This window comes from Rhinopithecus roxellana, chromosome 7, assembly GCF_007565055.1.
Source record: "Rhinopithecus roxellana isolate Shanxi Qingling chromosome 7, ASM756505v1, whole genome shotgun sequence".
Classification (NCBI taxonomy): domain Eukaryota; kingdom Metazoa; phylum Chordata; class Mammalia; order Primates; family Cercopithecidae; genus Rhinopithecus; species Rhinopithecus roxellana.
Genome location: NC_044555.1, coordinates 101431578 through 101450621, shown reverse-complemented (window position 1 = coordinate 101450621; position 19044 = coordinate 101431578). Strand labels below are relative to the sequence as shown.

Genomic DNA, 19044 nt, shown 5'->3' with positions numbered 1-19044 from the left:
CTCCTTCGCATCCCCCCCCTCGTATCCCCCTACCTTAACCCACAAGTATGGGATACCTCTACTCCCTCCTTGGCGACCGATCATGCACCCCTTACCATCTCATTAAAACCTAATCACCCGTACCCCACTCAATGCCAATATCCCATCCCACAGCAGGCTTTAAAAGGAGTAAAGTGTGTTATCACTCGCCTGTTACAGCATGGCCTTTTAAAGCCTATAAATTCTCCTTACAATTCCATTTTACCTGTCCAAAAACCGGACAAGCCTTACAGGTTAGTTCAGGATCTGCACCTTATCAACGAAATTGTTTTGTCTGTTGACCCTGTAGTGCCAAACCCATATACTCTCCTGTCCTCAATACCTCCCTCCACAACCCATTACTCTGTTCTGGATCTCAAACATGCTTTCTTTACTATTCCTTTGCACCCTTCATCCCAGCCTCTCTTCGCTTTCACTTAGACTGACCCTGACACCCATCAGATTCAGCAAATTATCTGGGCTCAAGCCTTCACAGACAGCTCCCATTTCTTCAGTCAAGCCCAAATTTCTTCCTCATCCATTACCTATCTCGACATAATTCTTCATAAAAACACACGTGCTTTCCCTGTTGATTGTGTCCGGCTAATCTCCCAAACCCCAATCCCTTCTACAAAACAACAACTCCTTTCCTTTCTAGGCATGGTTTGTGCAGTCAGAATTCTTACACAAGACCCGGGACCATGCCTTGTAGCCTTTCTGTCCAAACAACTTGACCTTACTGTTTTAGCCTAGCCCTCATGTCTGCATGCAGTGGCTGCCACTGCTTTAATACTTTTAGAGGCCCTCAAAATCACAAACTATGCTCAACTCACTCTCTACAGTTCTCATAACTTCCAAAATCTATTTTCTTCCTCACAAGTGATGCACATAGTTTCTGCCCCCCTCCACTACCTCTCAACAAGCCGAACTCATAGCCTTAACTCGAGCCCTCACTCTTGCAAAAGCACTACGCATCAATATTTATACTGACTCACCGGCCGGGCGCCGTGGCTCAAGCCTGTAATCCCAGCACTTTGGGAGGCCGAGATGGGCGGATCATGAGGTCAGGAGATCGAGACCATCCTGGCTAATACGATGAAACCCCGTCTCTACTAAAAAATACAAAAAACTAGCCGGGCGACGAGGCGGGCGCCTGTAGTCCCAGCTACTCGGGAGGCTGAGACAGGAGAATGGCGTGAACCCGGGAGGCGGAGCTTGCAGTGAGCTGAGAGCCGGCCACTGCACTCCAGCCTGGGCGGCAGAGCAAGACTCCGTCTCAAAAAAAAAAAAAAAAAAAAAATATTTATACTGACTCTAAATATGCCTTCCATATCCTGCACCACCATACTGTAATATGGACAGAAAGAAATTTCCTCACTATGCAAGGGTCCTCCATCATTAATGCCTCTTTAATAAAAACTCTGCTCAAAGCTGCTTTACTTCCAAAGGAAGCTGGAGTCATTCACTGCAAGGGCCATCAAAAGGCATCAGATCCCATTGCTCAGGACAATGCTTATGCTGATAAGGTAGCTAAAAAAGCAGCTAGCATTCCAACTTCTATCCTTTAGGGTAGTTTTTCTCCTTTTCATCTGGCCACTCCCACCTACTCGCCCGCTGAAACTTCCACCTATCAATCTCTTCCCACACAAAGCAAATGGTTCTTACACCAAGGAAAATATCTCCGTCCAGCCTCACAGGCCCATTCTATTCTGTTGTCATTTCATAACCTCTTCCATGTACGTTACAAGCCACTAGCCCATCTCTTAGGACCTCTTATTTCCTTTCCATCGTGGAAATCTATCCTCAAGGAAATCACGTCTCAGTGTTCCATCTGCTATTCTACTACTCCTCAGGGATTGTTCAGGCCCCCTCCCTTCCCTACACATCAAGCTTGGGGATTTGCCCCAGCCCAGGACTGGTGAATTCCTCACATGCCTTGAGTCAGGAAACTAAAATACCTCTTGGTCTGGGTAGACACTTTCACTGGATGGGTAGAGGCCTTTCCCACAGGGTCTGAGAAGGCCACTGTGGTCATTTCTTCCCTTCTGTCTGTGGGCTGCAAGCCACCCAGGTGCCAACGCAAAAGACCGAGTGCATGAGCTGTTCCAGTGTAATAAAACATATAAAATAACAAGAGTTATACTAGATACAGATCACAGATATGATTATATAGAAGTATCACTAATCATTAGTTTGTAGTAATTACTCTTTATTCAAATATTATAATAATCCTTGCTCTATAATCATAACCTAGGAAAAACCAGGCCATACAGAGATAGGAGCTGAGGGGACATAGTGAGAAGTGACCAGAAGACAAGAGTGTGAGCCCCCTGTCACGCCTGGACATGGCCACCAGAGGGCTCCTTGGTCTAGCGGTAATGCCAGCGTCTGGAAGACGCCCGTTACAATGCAGACCGTGGTCTAGCGGTAGCATCAGTGCCAAGGAGAAGCACCCTCTACTTAGCAGACCGGGAAAGGGAGTCTCCCTTTCCCCGGGGTAGTTTAGAGAAGACTCTACTCCACCACCTCTTGTGGAGGGCCTGACTGATGTCAGGCCCACCTGCAGTTACCCAGAGGCCTAATCGTCTCCCTGTAATGTTGTGCTTCAGCGGTCATGCTCCTGGTCCACTTTCTTTTTTTTTTTTTGAGACGGAGTCTCGCTTTGTCGCCCAGGCTGGAGTGCAGTGGCCGGATCTCAGCTCACTGCAAGCTCTGCCTCCCGGGTTTATGCCATTCTCCCGCCTCAGCCTCCCGAGTAGCTGGGACTACAGGCGCCCGCCACCTCGCCCGGCTAGTTTTTTGTATTTTTTTAGTAGAGACGGGGTTTCACCGTGTTAGCCAGGATGGTCTCGATCTCCTGACCTCGTGATCCACCCGTCTCGGCCTCCCAAAGTGCTGGGATTACAGGCTTGAGCCACCGCGCCCGGCCCTGTTCCACTTTCATGTTCTATCCTGTACACCTGGCTCTGCCTTCTAGATAACAGTAGAAAAATTAGTGAAAGTACTAAAATTCTCTGATATGCAGAAATAATGGCATAAGCTGTCTCCTCTCTCTCTCTCTCGGCTGCCAAACAGGGAAGGGCCCCCTGTCCAGTGGACACGTGACCCATGTGACCTTACCCATCATTGGAGATGGCTCACACTCCTTAGCCTGCCCCCTTGTCTTGTATCCAATAAATAACAGCGCAGCCTGGCATTCAGGGTCACTACCAGTCTCCGCGTCTTGGTGTTAGTGGTCCCCCAGGCCCAGCTGTCTTTTCTTTTATCTCTTTGTCTTTATTTCTGCGATCTCTCATCTCTGCACATGGGGAGAAAAACCCATAGACCCTGTAAGGCTGGTCCCTACAGTGTCAGACATAATTCCTCAGTTTGGCCTTCCTACCTCTATACAGTCCGATAACAGACTGGCCTTTATTAGTCAAATCACCCAAGCAGTTTCTCAGGTTCTTGGTATTCAGTGGGGCTAAGGGAGGAGACCACCCCTCATATCGTCTTATGCCCAATTTCTGCCTCCAAAGAAAGAAGAGGTAAAAACTAAAAGGCAGAAATGAAATCCATAGTCAGACAGCCTGGCGCTGCACCCTGGGCCTGGTAGTTAAAGATCTACCCCTGACCTAATCGGTTATGTTATCTATAGATTACAGACATTGTATAGAAATGCACTGCGAAAATCCCTATCTTGTTTTGTTCTAATCTAATTACCAGTGCATGCAGCCCCCAGTTACGTACCCCCTGCTTGTTCAATCAATCACGACCCCCTCACACGCACCCCCTTAGAGTTGTGAGCCCTTAAAAGGGACAGGAATTGCTCACTTGGGGAGCTCGGCTCTTGAGACAGGAGTCTTGTTGATGCCCCCGGCCAAATAAACCCCTTCCTTCTTTAACTCAGTGTCTGAGGAGTTTTGTCTGCAGCTTGTCCGGCTACAGTGCCTGGTTTTACCTCAAACTGCTACCCTTAAGTCTCTCTTTAAGTGGATAGAAGATCTTCAGTGACAAAGTACACTCCAGTACTTTCACCCTAACGAAGTCCTATTCTTTACTTTTATGCTTACTCTTATTCTCGTTCCCTTTCTTATGTCACCCTCTACCTCTCCCCAGCTATCTCCACCACACTATCAATCTCAGTCACTCTCTCCTAGCCGTTTCTAATCCTTCTTTAACAAACAATTGCTGGCTTTGCATTTCTCTTTCCTCCAAAATCATGGAGGCCTCGACTTATTGCTTAAAAAAACAAACAAACAACAACAACAACAACAACAACAACAAAAAGGCGGGGGGAGGGGACTCTGTATATTTTTAAATGAAGAGTGTTGTTTTTACATGAATCAATCTGGCCTGGTATATGACAACATAAAAAAACTCAAGGATAGAGCTTAAACTTGCCAACCAAGCAAGTAATTATGCTGAACCCCCTTGAGCACTCTCTAATTGGATGTCCTGGGTCCTCCCAATTCTTAGTCCTTTAATATCTGTTTTACTCCTTCTCTTGTTTGGACCTTGTGTCTTCCATTTAGTCTCTCAGTTCATACAAAACCGCATCCAGGCCATCACCAATCATTCTATACGATAAATGCTCCTTCTAACAACCCCACAATATCACCCCTTACCACAAAATCTTCCTTCAGCTTAATCTTTCCCACTCTAGGTTCCCACATCGCCCCTAATCCTGCTAGAAGCAGCCCTGCGAAACATCGCCCATTATCTCTCCATACCACCCCCCAAAATTTTTGCTGCCCCAACACTTTACCACTATTTTGTTTTATTTTTCTTATTAATATAAGAAGATAGGAATGTCAGGCCTCTGAGCCCAAGCTAAGCCATCAAATCCCCTGTGACCTGCAGGGATACATCCAGATGGCCTGAAGCAACTGAAGAATCACAAAAGAAGTGAAAATGGCCTGTTCCTGCCTTAACTGATGACATTCCACCACAAAAGAAGTGAAAATGGCCAGTCCCTGCCTGAACTGATGACATTACCTTGTGAAATTCCTTCTCCTGGCTCATCCTGGCTCAAAAGCTCCCCCACTGAGCACCTTGTAACCCCCGCCCCTGCCAGCCAGAGAACAACCCCCTTTGACTGTAATTTTCCTTTACCTACCCAAATCCTATAAAATGGCTCCACCCCATCTCCCTTCACTGACTCTCTTTTCGGACTCAGCCCGCTTGTACCCAGGTGAAATAAACAGCCTTATTGCTCACACAAAGCCTGTTTGGTGGTCTTTTCACAGGGACGCGAGTGAAAGTGACATTAAAATAAAGGAAAAAATATTTTTCAGGACTTTCATGGAGAGCTGAAATGTTCCATGAATATCAAGCAGAACAGGGGTTAACTGAATGGACAAAACTAGTAAAAGACTAAAGTCATCCTTTTTTTTTTTTTAACATTTTGCTTAAAATGTTGCTGATCCTTTGTTTTTCAGATTAAAGAAAACTTTTGAGTTATTTACAGCTTTTAACAATTGAGTAAAGAATACTCCTGTGAAGAAAATTTGGAGCCTATTCCTTTCTCTCTACCTGATTTTTCCAGAATTTGAAAACAATTTGTGAGGTTTTTTTTTTTTTTTTTTTTTTGAGATGGAGTTTCGCTCTTTGTTACCCAGGCTGGAGTGCAGTGGTGTGATCTCGGCTCACTGCAACCTCTGCCTCCCAAGTTCAAGCAATTCTCCTGTCTCAGCCTCCCGAGTAGCTGGGATTACAGGTGCCTGCCACCATAGCCAGCTATTTTTTTTTGTATTTTTAGTAGAGACGGGGTTTCACCATATTGGTCAGGCTAGTCTCGAACTCCTGACCTCAGGTGATGCGCCCACCTCGGCCTCCCAAATTGCTGGGATTACAGGCATGTGCCACTGCACCCAGCCAATTTGTGAGTATTCTTAACTTATGGCAATATAGTTATTTGCGTAAGTGCAATAAGAATGCTTTCTTTTGCAACAGGGCAATGGGAGAAACTGGTTGTTTTACCAAGTCTTTGACTGGAATGACATGTCTTCATCTAAGGAATCAAGCTTGACTTATAGAGCCAATAAAAGCCGTTTGGGAAAACTGGCCTCATACCTTGTCTACACAGTCCCTGTACAGTGTTCCTGACCTGTGGTATGTAAAGAATGTCATTTTCTGACAAGCCTAGGAGCCCCAAGTTATTTTAGAACCTCAAAAAAAGAGAAATTTACTCAACCCATAAGTATTTGAAGGTACAAACCCATGGGTGAGCTCAGCTTTAAAAAGTCTTGTCTGAGATTACTTATGGAACAGAGTTCCATCAAGGCAAATTTTAAAAGCCTATGTGAAAAAATAATTATTCTTGCTGGGCTTTATACAAATAATCAGGCTAAGTATAATAAGACTAAAGTTTACTTTCCAAACAAATCAGTCCTATCATAATTAAAAAAAAAAAAAAAAACAAAAAAACATGAGGACTGGAGAGAGAAAAATATTTTTCAAAAATTATTATATACCTACTATTAGAATCTAGTCTCATCAGTTGTTTTTAAGTTTTTGTCTGCATTTTGGACTAACCCTGCTTATTCCTGTAAACCAACTAGTGATCTCTTGATGCAGCTCAGAATAAACAAAAAGGATGGGTCATCAAGCTCCAGATGATCTTCAGTGAAGGATATCATCCTCTCAATATTCAAGAGACACCCTTCTACAGGGGACCCCAAGACTGCTCATCAGTGGGACAGGAAGGAGGAAAAATCCTGCCCCGACTCCCTCGGACCTGGCTAGATACTGCTTTCACCAACCCATGGAATGACCTTCCTGCCCTGACAGCTAGCAAAATGCCAAGACCCACTGAACCACCACTGTCCATTTGTCAGTTGAAAGCAGTTACAGAAGACTGACTTTTTTCCATTCTTCCCCAAAGATTTGGAGTCTTGGGGTCTTGGGCTCTTGAGCGGGGAATGTTACAGGTAGTTAGGCATGAGCAGGGCAAGAGAGGGCTCTCCCCCCACCCACTAGGAATGTCAGGTGATGGTTCTGCAATTATCCCATTGCCTCTTTAAAAGTAATAAGTTGGCAGCTGGCATGAGGGAGAGGCCATTTCCTGATAGTCCACACCTATTGTACTAAAGTGTTAATTGAATGCAGACACCAGGGAGAAGCAATTTCCCAGGCATATGCATTAAGAGAGAGAATGACAGAGTATGACCTTCTGGGGGCACTCCACTGGAAAAGGGAAGAAAGCCTCAGATGGGCATGCATACAAGTTTCTAAACACACTGTGCATGCTCACTTCCCAAGGGTAAGGAGGGCACCTCGCATGCGGGCAGCCCACACTAACAGAAGAATCATGGGAAAGGGGCCAGCCTATAAAATCCTAGGATCAAAGTTAAACAGTGCGCTTTTCCTTCAAGTTGCCCGCTTGGGACTCTTCCAAGCGTACTTCCCTTTCTTTCCTGTTCTGAAGCCTTTATTTTTTATTTTTTATTTTTTTTTTTTGAGTCGGAGTCTCGCTCTGTTGCCCAGGCTGGAGTGCAGTGGCATGATCTCGGCTTATTGCAACCTCTGCTTCCCGGGTTCAAGTGATTCTCCTGCCTCAGCCTCCTGAGTAGCTAGGATTGCAGGCATGCGCCACCATGCCCAGCTGTTTTTTATTTTTATTTATTTTTATTTTTAGTAGAGACAGGGTTTCACCATGTTGGTCAGGCTGGTCTCAAACTCCTGACCTTGTGATCTGCCTGCCTCGGCCTCCCAAAGTGCTGGGATTACAGGGGTGAGCCACCACGCTCGGCCCCTGAAGCCTTTTTAAATAAACTTCCACTCCTGCTCTAAAATTTGCCTCAGTCTCTTTTTCTGCTTTCTGCCCCTTAGTCGAATTCTTTCTTCTGAGCAGGCAAGAATTAGTTTGCTGCAAACCTGTATGGATTCACTGTCAGTAACTTGGATACCTTCCACTGGTAACACCCCGGTGTGGATTTTTTTGGTATTTATCCTGCTTGGTATTTTCTAAAATTCCTGGATCTGTGGTTTGATGTTTGTCACTGATTTTAGAAAATTCTCAGCTGTTATTATTTGAAATATTTCTTCTGCTCCAAATTCACTGTTTTCTTTCTAGTATTCCAACTATGCATATGTTATACCTTTTGAAATCATCCCACAGTGCTTCAATGTTCAGTTCTTTTTTTCATTTCAATTTGGAAGTTTCTATTGTGAAAAGAAAATAAAAACCCAGGACCCCAATTCACTATGCCAAAAGGAAAATATTAAGCTGAAAGCTGAGTCATGCAATAAAATACCTTTCTTTTTGTTCCTAAGCAGATAGCTACAGATAAAAGGTTAAACATCTCCACAGGTAGATACTACATATTTTCCCTTATCTTATGTAAAGTGCTAATTTACTGTGAGCCAGAGGAATACAGAATTGACTATTCCCATTTCTGCTCTTTTTCCTTTGCATCATGTGGATTACTGTACCCTCCCTCTTTCCCCTCTAGCCTGCTGTTCCTATTTAAATATTGAAGCCCTCAAAATTATCTTTGGATAAAGGCACAGACCACAGACTGTTTCTGTGATTCCATGCTCTTTTCTTCTGGGAATGTCCTTCACCTTGGCAAAATAAACTTCTAAATCAATTGAGACATGTCTTACATACTTTTTGGTTTACACTATTGACCTATCCTGAAGCTCAGGAGTCCCCAGCCCCCAGGCCACGGACCAGGACCGGTCCATGGCCTGTTAGGAACTGGGTCACACAGCAGGAGGTGAGTGGTGGGCTAGCCAGTAAACCTTCATCTGTATATACAGCCACTCCCCATCACTTGCATTACCACCTGAGCTCCGCCTTCTGGAAGATCAGCTATGGCATTAGATTCTCATAGGAGCACAAACCATATTGTGAACTGCACATGCGAAGGATCTAGGTTGCATGCTCCTTATGAGAATCTAATGCCTGATGATCTGTCACTGCCTCCCATCACCCCAAGATGGGACCATCTAGCTTTACAAAAACAAGCTCCAGGCTCCCAGTGATTCTACATTATGGTGAGTTGTACAATTATTTCGTTATCTATTACAATGTAATAATAATAGAAATAAAGTGCATAATACATGTAATGCACTTCAATCATCCGGAAACCATGCCCCTCACCCCCAGTCTGTGGAAAAATTGTCTTCCACGAAACCTGCCCCTGGTGCCAAAAAGGTTGGGGACTGCTACTCAAGCTTACTGAGTCTTTCCTCAACTGTGTGCAGTCTACTGATAATCCCATCAAAGGCATTCTTCATTTGCTGGAGTGCAGTGGCACGATCTCGGCTCACTGCAACCTCCGCCTCCGGGGTTCAAGCGATTCTCTTGCCTCAGCCTCCTGAGTAGCTGAGATTACAGGCACCTGCCACCATGTCCAGCTAATTTTTGTACTTTTAGTAGAGACAGGGTTTCTCCATGTTGGCCAGGCTGGTCTTGAACTTCTGACCTCAGGTGATCCACCCACCTCAGCCTCCCAAAGTGTTGGGATTACAGGCATAAGCCTCTGTGCCTGGACTCTGTTACAGTATTTTTTTATTTCTAGCATTTCCCTAAATATTCTTCTCAAGGAGAGTTTACATTTTGCAGCTCTTTTAGCTGTTATTCACTGTTATACACTATTATTACACTAGAGCCTTGTTAGCATAGTGGTGAAGTGCAGCAGAAAGGAAGTGTTCTATAATATTATGATTAATTGAAACAGTGAGACCTTGTTTCAGTCTTTTGTGGGCCTGTGTCCCTGGGCTTTGATTTTCATAAGAGTTTTATTTTAGCTCCTTTCTCTCCCTTACATGAGACTAGAAATCTAAAGGGGGCTGAAATTGGAGAAAGGCCTTTCCCTCAGCTGAGATAAGGCTCTGATAAAGTCTTTTCCACTGCAGAATAGGCTTTAAAAAAAAATGAAGGCGGCTCTGGGTGTATTTCACAAAAGTATAGTTCTCTTCCCACTGCAGGGGCCATGAGGAGATAATCTTGGGTTCTTCACTGTAAGAATATGGTGGGGTTCTTGGAAGTAATGCCTACAAAAGTGTGGGGACCTCCCTGACTGCAGATCCTCAGGGGTTTCTCACTCTCATATTATTCCACAGTCAGTCTCCAGCAATTCATCAATATTACATTTACGTGCTTTTACGTGCTCTTCTTCTTTTACCACAAGAAGAAATAGGTTGTGACTCTCTGGATTTGCCTTCAGAATTTGGGGTAGTCAATTGCCCTATGCCTCAGTTCTTTGAAAAATCTAAGAAATATTGTTGATTCTGTTTGTTCAGATTTTTTTCTGCTTGTAAGTACAGGAGCAATGACTTACAAGTTCTTATATGTTGGAACTGAAACTGGAAATCTGGCTATGGGTTTTAACAGGGAAGCTAAACAGCAGTGCAAAATAAAAAATAAAAAATTTTAAATGGGCTGGGTGTGGTGGCTCACACCTGTAATCTCAGCACTTTGGGAGTCCAAGGCTGGAGGATCGCTTAAGTACGGGAGCTCAATAGCAGCCTAGACAACATAGCAAGACCCCATCTCTATTTAAAAAAAAACAAAAAAACAAACTGCAGTGCACATTGCTTTTGTCTGCTTCTTTTCTGCTGAACATCACACCTGGGAATTAGGTTGCCCTGGAAAACCCAGCTGCTCCATAAATATTAGCTCTTTTCACTCCCAGGTACAGGAAATTTATAGGGCTCCCTGAACCTGACATCTCAGCCCCAAAATTTGTAAGTTGCAGTGCAAATTAGAATTTTGAGCTCCTGAATCAAAATTCCTGGTAATGGCCATGCACAATGGCTCATGCCTGTGATTCCAGCACTTTGGGAGGCCAAGGTGGGAGGGTCGCTTGAGCCCAGGAATTCAAGACTGGTCTGGGCAATACAGTGAGACCTTGTTTCTACAAAAAAAACTTTAAAAATTAAAAAAATATACATTCTTGGTAATGAAGTCTGAGGAACTGTAACTTAATGCTAGGAAAGAAAAGTTGTCTATGTCACTACCACTACCACCACCATCAAGAGGCAGTGCATGATACTGTCAGAATCTATAGCTTACATTAACTGCCTAATGATTGTTAAGTGCTTGCTCAGACTAGAGTAACCAGTTTCTGAGTCCTGGGAGTACATTCTAAAGGAAGTTTGTATAGACGAGTTGGGAGTATCCAGATTTCAGAGCCAGACAGTCCAAAGTCTGAATACAGACTTTGTCACTATTTGTGTAACTTTAGCAAAGGTACTTAACGTCTTTATGACCCAGTTTCTTCATCCTTAAAAGGGAGCTGGCATTAACTACTTTATAGGATTATTGTGTATACTGAGAAAACTATTTGATATCCTGTACCACATGCATATATCAGGTCTTTCTAGTACTTTTAAAATTTCTGATCTATTCCTATCATGAGGTGGGTTAGAGAAAGCAGGAAAGAATAGATGAGAAGTACATGGTTTTTAAAGGTCATAATTGCTAAGTCAGTGTCACTGTGCTTTTTGTGCTGTAGCCTCAGTGCTTTGTATATTCTGCGTGGCTTACCATAACCCTTTACTAAAAGGATGCCATTTTTGCATAGTTGCCACTGCAGGTTACTAACTCTCTCCTCCTTTTAGTCACATGTCACAGAGAGGCTAATTCCATTTCCAGGAGTGAGTCTCTTTGGTCAAGGGATAATCTATCTGCTTGGTACTCTCTTGTTTAGGAAGAGGCATTGATCAAATTCCACTCAATGAGACATTAGGGGAAGGTTACAGATGGACTTCTGAGGAAAGTGTCCTCATTCATAAGAAAAACTCATCAGAAAAGATTGTCTTTTCTTCTTCCTCAGGAAGTTGCTTACCTCCTGAAATTGTTGTAGCCATCAAGCTATCAGCCTTAGGACGGAAGTTGATATTGTGAGGCCGGGCGCGGTGGCTCAAGCCTGTAATCCCAGCACTTTGGGAGGCCGAGACGGGCGGATCACGAGGTCAGGAGATCGAGACCATCCTGGCTAATATGGTGAAACCCCGTCTCTACTAAAAAATACAAAAAAAACCAGCCGGGCGACGAGGCGGGCACCTGTAGTCCCAGCTACTCGGGAGGCTGAGACAGGAGAATGGCGTGAACCCGGGAGGCGGAGCTTGCAGTGAGCTGAGAGCCGGCCACTGCACTCCAGCCTGGGCGGCAGAGCAAGACTCCGTCTCAAAAAAAAAAAAAAAAAAAAAAAAAAAAAAGGACGGAAGTTGATATTGTGAATGGCAGAAGAAAGAGATGGAGAAAAGCTGAGTCCTTCACTGAATTAAACAACCATCAAGGCTGCCCTACTTCAGTACTTACAATCTTTGGATAATTAATTTCCTTATTAAGTTAGTTTTAGTTGAATTCCTTGTTATATGAAAATGGAACAATCCGAGATGTGCTCAGGCACAAAACAGCTCTTCAATGAGTAAGAATTCCTGACTTGTGTCCATCAGTGAGCACCTACATCTACAGTGGCAGAACTCATGTTTCCCAGGAAAGAAAAGCCAGAAATTATCAACACTTGTCCTAATGATTGCTAGAGGTCTGACAACTGTTTGGCTTCTGCTCCAGATTAAAAAGGAAAGCTTCAGGCAGAAGCCAAACTCTGACTTATCTAGGAGGTCCAGAGGTACATTAAATACTTGAGATAATACAGAAACCTAGTTTCAATTCAGAGGATCATTGTGTGAAGGTGCACTCTTGTGAAATATCTAGATTATAAAGATACCAAAGGTTACTTGCTTTCAATTCAGGGGACTGTACTGATACTGAGAAAGACACATTTACAGTGTCAACAGTTAGAACAATATGATTAACTTTCCTAGGTGCACTAAACAACACAAGTATAGAAAGTCGTAGATACTTGAGATTTATCCAGAGTTGGGGTTTTTCCAGGACAGTGGAGCCAGGAACCAGAGGACGAGGTAGGAGAGTAGTAAAAATAATGTAGTGTGATGGACATTGGGTTGGGAGGGAAGGAAAGGGTGGAATAGGCTGATAAACAGGGAAAAAAGGATAAGGGACAAGAGGTCTAAAAATATTCAGGTTTAATTTCTTTATGATAAATACTTTGCTACAAGCTTTCAGGAACAAAAGATCTGATTGTAAAAACAGTTACAATGATTATGGAAGCTTTTAGTGATAATTGGCACTGGAGGAATATAGACATAGCATAGAAGGAATGCACATCAGCTCCAGATTCAAACCACAAAGGTGGGAATGTCACCTCCTCTGCTAACCGACTCAGTGAGGTTGGCTAAGCTACTTAACCAATGTGTGCCTCAGCTTCCTCATATATAGAATGGAAACAATAGCAGCACCTACCTCATAAGTTTGTTTTGAGGATTAAATAAGTGAATATATTTAGAGCCCTTAGTAGAGTACCCTGGCACATAGAAATCACCCAACAAATCTTAATATTAACACAATATTAAGTAGTAAACATTCAGGCTTTGCAGTCAGACAGACTGGGGTTTGAATTACACTTCCAGAGTCCAACCTTCTTTCTCTATGCTACCTGTTCCTCAACACTAGTTCTATGTTATTCATTAAAAAAAAAAAAAAGACTCTGATGCATGGTATAAAGAAACAAGTGGGCTGGGCGCAGTGGCTCATGCCTGTAATCCCAGCACTTTGGGTGGCTAAGGCGGGTGGATCACCTGAGGTCAGGAGTTCGAGACCAGCCTGGCCAACGTGGCGAAACCCTGTGTCCACTAAAAATACAAAAATTAGCTGGGCATGGTGGTGTGTGCCTGTAATCCCAGCTACCAGGGGGGTGAGGCAGGAGGATCACTTGAACTTGGGAGATGGTGGTTGCAGTGAGCCGAGATCGTGCCACCGCACTCCAGCCTGGGTGACAAAGTGAGACTCCATCTCAAAAAAAAAAAAAAAAACCAAAAAAAAAAAAAAAGAAAGAAACAAGTGGCAAATAAAATATTGTGTAAGTACAAATGATGGAGGAATTACTTCCTACCAAGGGGCAAGGAATAAGGGTGAGGAGGTATCAGACTTCAAAAAGGTCCTGGCATTTGAACTGAGCCCAAAAGGATGTTTGCCATAGAGAGAAAAAGGGTAAGAACATTGAAGATTGAAGGGACAGCATGTGGAAAGGCATACAAGTAGTAAAGCACATAGTACAGTTTGGAAAACAACAGATTTTCCAGTGGGGCTTGACTGCAGGCAAAGTGGGGCAAGGCCTGGAGTAGTGTGAGGCACTCGAGAGTGAGAGCTTCTTTCTTTATTTCATTCAAGTCCTGGCCTTGACTTGGAAGAATGTTATGAGAGATGGAGATAGAAAGGCAGACTTGTATTAAAGGGTGCAAGGTCTTGAAAGCCGTGATAGAAAATCTGGTGGTATTTTATAGATTACATTCCATTGAAGGTTGCTCTTTTGAAATTGGGGGCAGAGTTGATAATTAGTGGCTGCTAAAAGTCCAGACTAGACAGATGAAAAATTCACTCTGATATTATCCCCACACAACATTTTAGGCCAGGTGACATCTGAAGTAGCCTCTATTACATAAAGTAGCCCATAATATTTATCAAAAAAGGGAGAAAGAACAAGAGGCCTGAGTGAATGATGAATTTTTTATTTCAATTACACCCCAGAAAAAGAATTGAGGAAGGATTCTACCCTCTACAAGTCAGAACAAAGGCAATCATCATCTTGCTTGGATACACACACACACACACACACACACACACACACACACCCCAGTCGCCCTGCTCTTTGGCTGAGATTGAAAAATTCTACAGGCATAAACTGTTTAAGTATCTGCTTTGGAGTACATTTGGGGCACAGAAGTATTTAATCAGGTCACAATTTGAAGTTTTCCAAATATAAATGCAATACCCACAACAGGAATTCTAGGCTAAGGGAGCTGTGATAAGAAAAAAAAAGATGACAGGATAGATGGATAGATAGATTAGATAGACAGACACATAGATAGATATCGATAAATAGATACATAGATAATTTTAAAAATTATCTAAATTACAGGTACATGTCACAAAAACAGACTGTTTTCACCCATAATACACTGTTGGGTCTGTCTCCTTTATTTTAACTTGTTGATGTAGAATATACAGCAAAGGTAAGCTTTACATATGTTAATCTAGGTGTGGCTGCTAAAACTAGGGAAAATTACACTGTTGTTCTGACATCAAATATTTGAAACCACCTACTTGGAGTTAGCATTGGACTCTACAGGTTTAAGGGCACAATCCCCAACAATACTGCCCCCGCTTTAGATCAGATACCAGCCCCAATTCTCAGGAAGCCACCCATACTTCTGACTGACCACTTATAAATTCAGGAGTTCCCATGACATTATGAGGTTTCATAACTAACTGAAACAACTCACAGAACTCATGAAAAGTGCTATTCTTATTATTACAGTTTCATTTAAGGATACACACAGGACAAGGTCTGAAAGGATCCTGGACACAAAGCTTCCATACTCTCTCCTTGTGGAGTCAGGAAATATCACCCTACCTAGAAAACAATATGTTCACCAACCAAGAAGCTCCACTTAGCCCTGAAGTTCAAAGTTTTCACTGAGGTTTTATTACATAGGCAAGATTGATTAAACTATTGGTTATGTGACTGAACTTAATACCTAGCCCCACTACCTTCCCTGAAGGTTGAGCTGGCCCAAAGTTCCAACCCTTTAATCATATGGTTGGTCCTTCTGGTGACCAGTCCCCATCCTGAAGCTATCTAGGGGCCCACCATAAGTCACTTCATTAGCATAACAAAGATACTTCTGTCACACAGGAAATCCCAAGGTTTTCTGAAGCTCTGTGTCTGAAACTAGGGCTAAAGATCAGCTATATTCTCTATTATACTACACCATACTTGAAGTCTTTGTTGACATACTCGAAAAAACACACAGAGACAAGAGACAAGACAGCTTGAGTCGTAAACCATAAGCTGAATGCTGGCCCCAGTATTTATATTATCAGAATTCTGGAGAGTAAAGAGAAGAAAATAATAGGAGAGGGTAAGAGACGAGGATGTAGGGGACTAATCTCTACCTATGATTTTGCCCCACATGCCTTGTATCTATCCTAGATTTTAAGTCTAAACAGGAGGGCCTAAAGTAGTAGAACAACATAGTTTCAACTGTATAAACTTGGTATAAACATAAGAATAGGAGTGGGATTAGAAAAAGTAATTTCTTCTTAGCAACACTTTCTTACACTGACTTTGTATGTATTGTGATATATGAAGAAATAAGCATTTGATCTTTTTTATTTTGATTGAAATTTGAAATGAGTTATTTTTTAAATTTTTTAAAATTTTTAATTTATATGGATATGTAATATTTGTACATATTTATGGAGTATAAATTATATTTTGATATAAACATACAATGTGTAATGTAATTGAGATATATATCACCTCAAATATTTATCATTTTGTTGCACTGAGAACACTCCAAATCTATTCTTCTAATTACACTGAAATATATAATAATTATTGTTAACTATAGGCACCCTATTGAGCTACTGAATACTAGATCATATTCCTTCTAACTGTGTTTTTGTACCCATTAACCAACTCCTTTTTATACCCCATCCCCAATACCCTTTCCAGCCTTTGGTAACCATAAATCTTTGTCCCATATTCCTGGCATAGAGCTCCTAGAACCCTTGCTATTTCCTGATAGGGATAACGGAAGCATCTTTTGTTACATGTGGCTTTAGTCTCAAGCTCTTGACAATAAGACCCTTGGAATCTCTGGAGTGATAGGTGTCTTTTTTTATGCTCCGAGATGACTGGTGGGTGAGGGCTACTAGATAGCTTCAAGATATGGATGGTCACCAGAAAGATCAAGGCATGATTAGAGGGTTGGAACTTTTAGCCTCACCCCTTGACCTCCAAGGAGAAGAGAGGGGCTGAAGATTGAGCTAATCACCAATGGTCAATGATTTCATCAATCACGCCTATGTAATGAAACCTCTATAAAAACCCCAAATGTCTGAGAGGTTCCAAGTTGGTGAACTCACTCATATTCTGGGAAGGTAGTGTACCCCAAATCCACATGAATGGCAGCTTCTGCATTTGGGACCCTTCTGGACCTTGCCATAATGTACCTCTTCATCTCACTTTTAATTTATATTCTTTATGAACCAGTAATAGGAAGTAGTGTTTCCCTGAGTTCAGTGGGCCCCAATAGCAAATTACTGAACCTGAGGAGGGGGTTGCGGGAACTCCCAACTGGGAGCTAAGTCAGACAGAAGTGTGGGTAAGGTGGAGATCCATTACTTGTGATTGCTGTCTGAAGTAGGGGAGGGCAGTCTTATGGGAACGAGCCCTGAACCAGAGAAGTCTGCACTAACTCTGGGTAGTGTCAGAATTGAATTAAATTGTAGGAGACCTAACTGGTGTCCTCAAAGAATAGGAGAATTGCTTGGTGTGAAAAATCCACACATTCTGTGCCAGAAGTATTGTGGGTAGAGGAACCACTTTCTTTCACTTGGTACCCAGTGGATGCATGGGGCAGGGGGAAAGAAGGATACTCAATGTGAAACAGGACAAGGACTTACCATGGGGTTGCTACCTGGGATGGGACCAAAGAAACACATCCTAAGGAATAAGCAGAGATCACAACACAAGAGGGCAAAGGGTATGCAGAGGGGAACTTAGGAAACTATCCATGAAGCAGTTGCTGTAGGTGCTCCCCAGAAAGACCTCCTCTGAGGCCCAAGAGAGCAGGGAGAGTATCACATGGAGCAGCAACCCACTTTGTGTCCCTCAATGGGAATGAGATTCTGCTGCATGGGGCTGAGATCCAGGAATCCCGTTGGGGGTCGAGAAGCTTGGAATATCCTAATGAGAAATCCTAGGTGAAAGACCCACAGCATCTAGGTTTCCTCTCCTCGAGTCTATGTCTTCTCCTCCTTTTCCTAGAACTGCCAGGATTGAGGTTCATTCCTCTCTTGCATCCCAGTCAGCTGGAGCCTTGGAGGAAAAGGCAGATGTATGTGTTCCCTTCTCCTGCCCTCCTCCACCCTCTGCCAGTTTTGAGCTGGTATCAGCCATCCCCACTTTCTGAATACTGCCAGTAAGAAGACAGAGAGTAGAATGAGTGCGGATGCATAGCCCATGGTTCCCATCCCCACTCCTGCCTTTCCTGATCCAGCACCACAGGTGTTCACGAATTGTCACTTCACCATTTCCCCGCTCTGGGCTTCCCTGAAGCCAACTCCATCCATATGTCCACCTCCCCCACCCACACATACAAACACAGGGCACTCACTGGGCTGGGAGCCTTGGGATTAGGGGACAAGGGTGTTCAAAAGGCAGGAGGGAGCAGGCGGATCCGAGGCATTACCTGCACCCGCATCTAGTCTCAGTCACCACCTCCTAGGGATGGCATCTGCCGTCCTTGCACCCACTTCCTCCAATAGCAACCGCTGCTCCTTTCCACGAATGCGTCAGGCAGGTAGACTCTCTGCTTCCTGAGCTCCTGAACAAAAGACAGACCAGCTAAGACGCTCGCGGTTGGCTGAGGGATTGTTTCCTTTACCAACAAATGCTGTAGTTCCGGTCGCCTGAGAAATTAGTTTTCAGGCTGATGCAGCATGGAAAGACACCTACCTACCTTAATATGCCGCCCTTCCTCCCACGTTCTGCTCTGCGGAGCACAGGTGTCTTCCGCCTTTCAGGTCCTTTCTGGGTGTAAGAAAACACTCCTCTCGGCAAGCCAAAGCCGGAGCCTGGTCACATGACCCACCGTCAGCCCCACGTGACTACGCAGTCAGCTTGTTCGCCGCAGTCCCGTACCACGGATGACAGTCTTCTGCCTCTGGGGTGCTTGCTAGAAGACACTGAAGCTCCTTGGCCAGACAGCTGGAAGGAAGGCTGGGCTTTGCTCGGGAGGACCACTTGGCTGGCGAGGAACATTCGATGAGGATTTGGGAAATGAAGTGATTTTTAATATTTTGTATACGACTCAAGCGACATACTAAAACACACACAGGATCTGTCTTGAAACATGGTGGTAAGCAAAACAAAATTCAAACTCCAATTTGCACCACTAGGATGATCCCTGTTAAAACTTACGGTTTGCAAAGGGAGG

General features: G+C 43.6%; 1 protein-coding gene across 3 annotated transcripts in view; it reads right to left on the bottom strand.

The window, feature by feature from the left end:
• BHLHB9 (basic helix-loop-helix family member b9) overlaps positions 1-19044 on the bottom strand; it is a 41651-nt gene that overhangs the window by 16481 nt on the left and 6126 nt on the right. For 2 of the 3 annotated variants that reach the window (XM_030933445.1, XM_030933447.1), the window contains exons 3-4: positions 18564-18855; positions 18298-18432 (exon numbers count right to left, since the gene is read on the bottom strand). The gene's annotated coding sequence lies outside the window, so the exon portion shown is untranslated. The remainder of the gene's footprint in view (positions 1-18297; positions 18433-18563; positions 18856-19044) is intronic. The other variant, XM_030933446.1, reaches the window with a different exon arrangement.